We start from the raw sequence: 7888 nt of genomic DNA, 5'->3' as shown, positions 1-7888 counted from the left end.
GGAGGAGCTTGATGTGGGGCTCGATCCCATAACGCCGGGATCACACCCTGAGCCGTAGGCAGACGCTTTACCGCTGTGCCACCCAGGCGCCCCATTGAGCCAAGTTTCTGTTTTAGCTTTCTCTTCTACCATCCCATCCTCAAATTCACTAATTTGTTCTTCTGCCTCATTTACCCTGGCCATCAGAATGTCTGATTTAGACTGCATTTGATTCATAGCATTTTTTTAAAGATTTTATTTATTTATTTGACAGAGATAGAGACAGCCAGTGAGAGAGGGAACACAAGCAGGGGGAGTGGGAGAGGAAGAAGCAGGCTCACAGCGGAGGAGCCCAAAGTGGGGCTCAATCCCATAATGCTGGGATCACGCACTGAGCCGAAAGCAGATGCTCAACCGCTGTGCCACCCAGGTGCCCCCATAGCATTTTTAATTTCTGCCAGATTCACTCTCATTTCCACCCTTAGAGATTCTATATTCTAGTTAATATTTTCGTTAATTTTTTCAAGTCTACACATCATCTTGACCATTGTTACTCTGAACTCTATTTCTGACAATTTGGTTATATCCATATCCATCAGTTCTGTGGCTGAGGCCACAGACTCATTATCTTCTCTTTGTTGGCGGGGATTTCTCCTACTCATCATTGTGATGAGGGGAGATTGTGGGGATGCTCAGAGCCCAAATTATTGACCAGGACCCAGGCAGTGTGCACTTATTTTATAGGGACCTTAGGGATGTGGAGTTCTTGATTTTTCAGCCTGCCTTCTGGGGGAGGGGCCTGCCCCACTGATATTCAGGCAATCCTGTTTGGGTAGAGTCTCCCTGTCACCTTCGAGGGGGGATGGGGATGGACACAATGTGTGCCGGTATTTCTGGGCTTTTGTTCTCTGCTGGCTTTCCCGGGCAGTTTTCTGTGACTCTTCTGAGAGTCAGAGCAGCAGTGGCCATATTCTAGCCTCTGTCTCAGAACAGAGATATCGCAGTCTGCTCTCCACTGAGCTCTCTTGGCCACTTTAACTCTGTTTCTATCTGTGCTGCTAAAAACCCAGCAGTGTCCCTGGTTGTGCATCCCACAGCCAATCTCCCAGCCCTCACTTCCAGGGCCGGCAGTTCTCTGTCCTTTGTGCTTCTAACACCGCCAACCACCCCCGGTTCCCGTGCACGTTCCTGAGCTCCCTGTTTCAGTGTGGTTCACATGTGTTCCGGAGCGCAGGTTTTCAGTCTGGTCACCCGTGCGCTCCCGAGCTCCCAGTATCAGTCCGGTTCCAGTGAGCGCTCCGGAGATCCAGTTTTCAGTCTGGTTGTGCGCGTTCTCAGGCTCACGGTCTCAGTCTGCTCTCTCGTGGGTGACGGTCCGTGAGTCCACCCACTCCCCAGTGCAAGTGGCTACTGCTTCCTGTCGCCTGAGAGCGGAGGCTCTCTCCCCCTTCTGTTTATCTTCCTATATCTGTGCACGGATTCACAGCTCCCCACTTCGTACCTCAATATTCAGCAATGGAGATGTTCATTTGTAGAGATCCAGATGTATCTTCCTGTCTCAGGCTGATTCCATGGGCATTCAGGATGGTCTGGTAGATATCTAGCTCAACTCAGGGGACCAGCTGAGAAAGGGATCCCCTACTCCTCCGCCATCTTTTCTCCTCCTTGCAGAAAGTGGTTGCTTTTCTGTTCATAGAGTTTCTGCTACTCTTTTCTTTGTTCTCCAGTTGCATTCATAGGTATTCGGAATAGTTTGGCAGCTCTCTAGCTGAATTCCTGGGACCAGATGGACTTTAGGTCTCCTGCTCCTCCTCCATCTTGGAACTGGAAGCCCTGATCGCTCCCCTTTCATTCATGATTTTATTGATTTAGGTCATTTCTCTTTTCCTTTGGATAAGTCTGGCCAGAGGTTTATTGATCTTATTAATTCTTTCAAAGAACCAGCTTCTAGTTGATCTGTTCTACTGTTCTTCTGGTTTCTATTTCATTGATTTCTGATCTAATCTTTATTATTTCTCTTCTTCTGCCTGGTTTAAGCTTTATTTGCTGTTCTTTCACCAGGTCCTTTGGTGTAAGATTAGCTTGTGCATCAAAAACTAATGAGGTACTATATGTTGGCTAACTGAACATAATAATAATTTAGAAAAGAAGACCTAACAATTGTAAATACTTTTGCACCTTACATGGGAGCAGCCAATTATATAAACCAATTAATAACAAAATTAAACACATTGATAATAATACAATAATAATAGGGGACTTTAACATCTCACTCACAGCAATGGACAGATCATTTAACCAGAAGAACAAAAATGAAAAAAGGTCTGTGAATGACACACTGAACCAGATGGACTTCACAGATATACATAGAGCATTCCATCCTAAACAACAGAATACACATTCTTCTTGAGTGCACACGGAGCATTCTCCAGAATAGATCACACACTGGGTCATAAATCAGGTCTCAACTGGTACAAAAAGATTGCGATTATTCCCTGAATATTTTCAGACCACAATGCTTTGAAACTTGAACTCAATCACAAGAGGAAATTTGGAAGAAACTCAAACACTTGGAGGTTAAAGAGCATCCTACTAAAGAATGAATGGGTCTATCAGGAAATTAAAGAACTAAAAACAAATTTATGGAAACAAATGAGAGTGAAACACAAATATTCAAAACCTCTGGGATGCAGCAAAGGCAGTCCTAAGAGGAAAGTACATAGCAATGCAAGCCTTTCCCAAAAAATTAGAAAAGTCTCAAATACACAAGCTAACCTTACACCTAAAGGTCGTTGCACTGAGGTTAAGAAGCTCTGGGATGAGTCCCAACACTGAAACACGAAGCCTTGGGGGTCCCTTGTCCCATGGAGTCAGCCCTGCTAGGTGTGATTCCCAGTCTCCATACTCTGCTTAGAGAGATCACAGGACCAGCTCCCTTGAGAGGCCATCACTCCACAACTTCCTCAGCTTAACAAGGACCCCAGAGGCCAGCAGAGCAGAGCTCAGACTCAGGAGACACTGCCTGGGCTTTCACAATCAAGAGGGTCCTTGTCCCTTGAGTCAGGGCATCTCTGCCTTCTGATATGGGGAGCTGGGAAAGCAGCAGCATGCTGGAGACTAGACACGAGGGGTTGGTGGCCAGTGAGGGGAAACGTGCTATCCTTTCCAAGTACCATATTAGTTCCCCTGCCTGTCCTGTTCCTCAGCTTGTTCATCAGTCCAGAATGTTCTGGGAGACAAATGAGGGGGCTGTGCTTGGCTGAGAAGCAGACTGGTAGCTGAGTAGCAGATGTGGTGCAGACAAGCTTCTGGAGACAGTGGGAAAGAAAGAAGAGCATCTGGATCTGGAGGTGAGCTTCAGTAAACTAACCACCTGCTTGGCTCCTCCAACCTCTAGCACTTAATGTTTCCTCCCTGAGAGTCTGAAATATTTCATGGATTAAGCAGTCATAGGGTCTAACTAAAACCTCCGTCTGGCTTTTAGTTTTCATTCCACCCAGTTTGACCTCTAGGCAGTCTACACTGTGGACTTTGGTGGAAGGAGAACACCATCAGTTTTCAAAGAAAGGAAAAAAGGGAAGAAAACTATTGTATTCCCAGCCTACCCACTCACCTTGTGCTTTGAATATTGTTCTTCCTGTTTCTCAGTCTCAAAACCTTCTTTTCCCTAGTTATCAGAGTAGGTGACCCTCACATCCATGACCTGGATCACCCAACCTCATCAATTAACCCAAATCTCCACTAATTTCTTATTTCCACAAGCAGCCTTTTCACAAATGGCCCTTTATTTATTATTGACCTGTCTTTGACAAATTGTTTTGCAGACATGGTATCTCACTTGCTACTCATAAAACATCAGGAATCAGCTTATGAGCATGTGACAGAGGACAAATCAAACCCAATCTTTTGCCTTGAGTCCAAGACACTGCCCAGCACTGACCACAACTCCATGTGACAGACATGCCCCACCATGCGTGGCCAGTTTTATCCACCTGATTTTGGCCAGTTAATCATGGATGTTCAAAACTTTATGTCCTCCATCTGTGTAACACAGAAAGATAGGCACCTCCCTAGCCACTACAGGGATAGATTCTGAATATGGGAGAAGAAAGCTTGTCAGTAAAGGGGGATAGAATGGGAAGTCATGTAGGAAATGACCACCGTGAGGCAAACGGTGCCTGTGTACGATTGTGACACACAATGTACGCACTAAAACATGAGGAGGTGTAGCCTAAGGGTTAAGAGCATGGGTTTCAGAGTGATTCAGAGTGGGGTTCAAATCCTGATTGCTATTCACTTCCTTGGTGACCTTGAGCAAACCACTTCACCTCTGAGCCTCAGGCTCCTCATAAGAACACATGCCTCAAGGTCCCTCATCATGGGATTTGTGAGGTACTTAGCACAAGCTTGACAGGGAGTAAAGTTTCAATAATATTGTTTGTTGTTATTAACTTTAACTACTGGTTCACTCAAATCATTCACTGCTAAACTAAGATTTCTTCTGTAAGATCTTGCAAAATCGTATTATTCTGACAACTTGGCAGTGACGAGTATATTTTAAAGATGTGAATTAATTGATTTTGAGGACAACCAGTAATAGCAGATAAGGAAAGGTGACACTGAGATGATGATGATGAAGAGTTTCTCTTGAGTCAGGGCACATGGGCAGCTCAGTTGGTTAAGCATCTGACTCTTGATTCTGGCTCAGGTCAAGATCTCAGGGTCATGGGATTGAGCCCCACTTCAGGCTCCACACTAAGCATAGAACCTGCTTAAGATTTTTTCTCTCCTTCTGCCTCTGCCCCTCCTCTGCTCACACTCTCTATCCAAATGCGCACGCTCTCTCTCTCTAAAAGGAAAATAAATTAAAATAAATAAAATAAATAAAATAAAATGTAAGCATTCTTTTACAATTTGCTTTCTTAGCAACCTCCAAATATGCAATAAAGTGTTATTTACCATAATCACTGTTATTCACATGACATCATTTAACTGTTAATGTAATTACTGCATTTAATTGTTAAATTAATTAATATGCTAATATTCAGTGTTAAATGAATTAACATATTAGAATAACAATATTTAATTCATGAAAATTCAAATGTAAAAAGATCATTGAAAAGGTGTGAAAGAATATGGTGCTTCTATTTTTTTTGCTGTTCTTCTTTTTTTTATAATAATATTTTTTATTATATTATGTTAGTCACCATGCAGTACATCTCTGGTTTTTGATGTAAAGTTCCATGATTCATTAGTTGCATATAACACCCAGTGCACCATGCAATATGTGCCCTCCTTACTACCTATCACCAGCCTATCCCATTCCCCCACCCCCCTCCCCTCTGAAGCCCTTAGTTTTTTTCTCAGAGTCCATAGTCTCTCATGCTTCATTGAATATGGTGCTCCTAAAGAAATTATTTCAAACATGTACTGGTGATTTAAGTATGTTTATTTTAGAGATTTTTATGTTAAGTAGAAATATATAAATAACCAATATCTCAAACCATTTGAAAATCTCTATGTAATATGTCCATTAATGAGGTATCAGTGGATATGCTGACTGTAAAAAGTTGATTTAAAACACATTGCTTATATAAGATCTCTCATCACAGAGTTTTTTGTAAAAGCAAGAAAATGGAGGCCACTTTGGTGTCAGTCACCAGGCAATTGGGTAAGACTGAAAAAAAAGCATATGTATATCAACAATTAATATAAAAAAATTAATATGTTCTCATAAGTATTTTTGCATACACATATGACTGGTGGATTATAAAGCATGAGTTGAATACTCAACAATGGGTGCCCATCATATACAGATGTGATTTAAGACAAAATATTAAAGAAAGGAGAAATAATTTACAGAAAAAGGGAGATTGCACAGACTGTCCTCAGGAGAAAAAGCCCACTTTGTTGAAATGGGTTCAACATTCCCCTTAGATTTTCCTCGTTGGTTATTTTGGCAAACTCATCCCCCAGCCATCTCCATTCCTTATGCACTGCTTGATGTTGTTTATTGATGATCTGTCTTCCCACCTAGAACCTGAGCTACACAATACATGGATCTGCATGTTTTTGTTGCTAAATCTCCAGCGAGGGAACAGTGCTTTCACAGAATAAGACTAGTGAACTGGAATCAGTGAGGTCATCCTTGATGGTTTCTAAAGGAAAACTCTTCTTCTGTCCCACCAGCCTTCACTATAAGACCTTGTGATGCCATGGATTTGGGAAGGGAGGGCAACATCAAGGTAGACTGACAAGCTGTCCTTGAACATCAGCTAATTGTGACCAGAGAAAACAAAGACTTGGTGGGTTGTGGACTTGGAGTAAGATAAATAACCAAACATTGTGTATATAACTAGACCCAAGTCAATGGCAAGAGTCAACCAAACCAGCAGTGTCTCTGAGTTCATCCTCATGGGACTCTCCTCCCAGCCTGAAGACCAGAAGCCACTCTTTATCCTCTTCCTCACCATGTACCTAGTCACCATAATAGGGAACCTACTCATCATCCTGGCCATTCCACTCTGACCCCCAGCTCCAGACTCCCATGTATTTCTTCTTGAGTTTCCTGTCCTTCACTGACATTTGCTTTACCACAACCGTTGTCCCCAGGATGCTAGTGAACTTCCTGTCAGAGAAGGCCATCTCCTATGCTGGGTGTCTGACACAGATGTATTTCATTTATGCTCTGGGCAACACTGACAGTTGCCTTCTGGCAGTCATGGCCTTTGACCGCTACGTGGCCATCTGTGACCCCTTCCACTATGTCACCACCATGAACCACCGCTGCTGTGTCCTGCTGGTGGCCTTTTCCTGCTCACTTCCTCACCTCCACTCACTTCTACACACACTGCTACTGAATCGCCTCATCTTCTGTGACTCCAATGTTATCCATCACTTCCTCTGTGACCTCAGTCCGCTGATGAAATTGTCATGCTCCCCCACTTTTGTCAATGAAATCGTGATAATGTCAGAAGGTTCTGTTGTTTTGGTGACCCCCTTTCTGTGCATTACTTTCTCTTATCTACGAATCCTCATTGCAGTTCTCAAGATCCCCTCAGCTTCTGGGAAACGCAAAGCCTTCTCCACCTGTGGCTCTCACCTCACTGTAGTAACACTCTTTTATGGACGCATCTTCTATGTCTATTTACAGCCCCTGTCCACATACACTGTCAAGGACCACAAAGCAACACTTGTCTACACAGTTCTTACCTCCATGCTAAACCCTTTTATCTACAGCCTGAGAAACAAAGACCTGAAACAGGGTCTGAGGAAGCTGATGGGCAGGAGGAAGTCCCAGGCAGCACCCTCTCAACACACCCACAAGTAGAATCTGGTCCACTTAAATCTGGTCCCTACTAGGTCTTGGTGAAAACTGAACTGTCGGAGGTTAGCTTTTTTAACCCTTGTGAGACAAGGGTGTTGTGGGCGCTCACATTCATTGATGTCAGCTACCAATTGTCCGTGCCTCTGCTGAAATCATCATACTTTTCCTCATTATCCTCCATTTTTCCTCAGAGTCATTGTGTTCTCATCCTCCAAATACTACTTTAAACTAATCATTTTCCAACATATATATCATGAACAAATGCTCTCCTTTTATTAAGACTTACCTTCCAAAAACCCTCCAAATTTCAGTATATTACTGAAAACAGTCACCTAATTTACATCTGTTTAATATCTTTGCAGACATTTTAAGGGAAAAGGAATGGAGGGAGAGGGGGTAGGGGAGGAGAAGAATTACATTTTAGCTACTTTTCTCATTGTGAGAATTTTTATACTTCCTTATTTTTCTCTTTCATAAAACATTGTCTTGCTTAAAAATTAAGTTTTTAAGCAGGAAAAAAATCCAGTGGGGANATCCGGTGGAAAAAAGACAGTCTCTTCAATAAATGGTGCTGGGAAAATT

At 42.9% G+C, this 7888-nt stretch overlaps 1 pseudogene; it reads left to right on the top strand.

Annotated features, from left to right (window-relative positions):
* The first annotated feature begins 5955 nt into the window (after positions 1–5955).
* LOC117802924 lies at positions 5956–7315 on the top strand (annotated as a pseudogene).
* The last annotated feature ends 573 nt before the right edge of the window (positions 7316–7888 follow it).

This window comes from Ailuropoda melanoleuca, chromosome 7 (assembly GCF_002007445.2).
Source record: "Ailuropoda melanoleuca isolate Jingjing chromosome 7, ASM200744v2, whole genome shotgun sequence".
NCBI lineage: Eukaryota > Metazoa > Chordata > Mammalia > Carnivora > Ursidae > Ailuropoda > Ailuropoda melanoleuca.
This window is presented reverse-complemented; position numbering and strand designations above follow the sequence as displayed.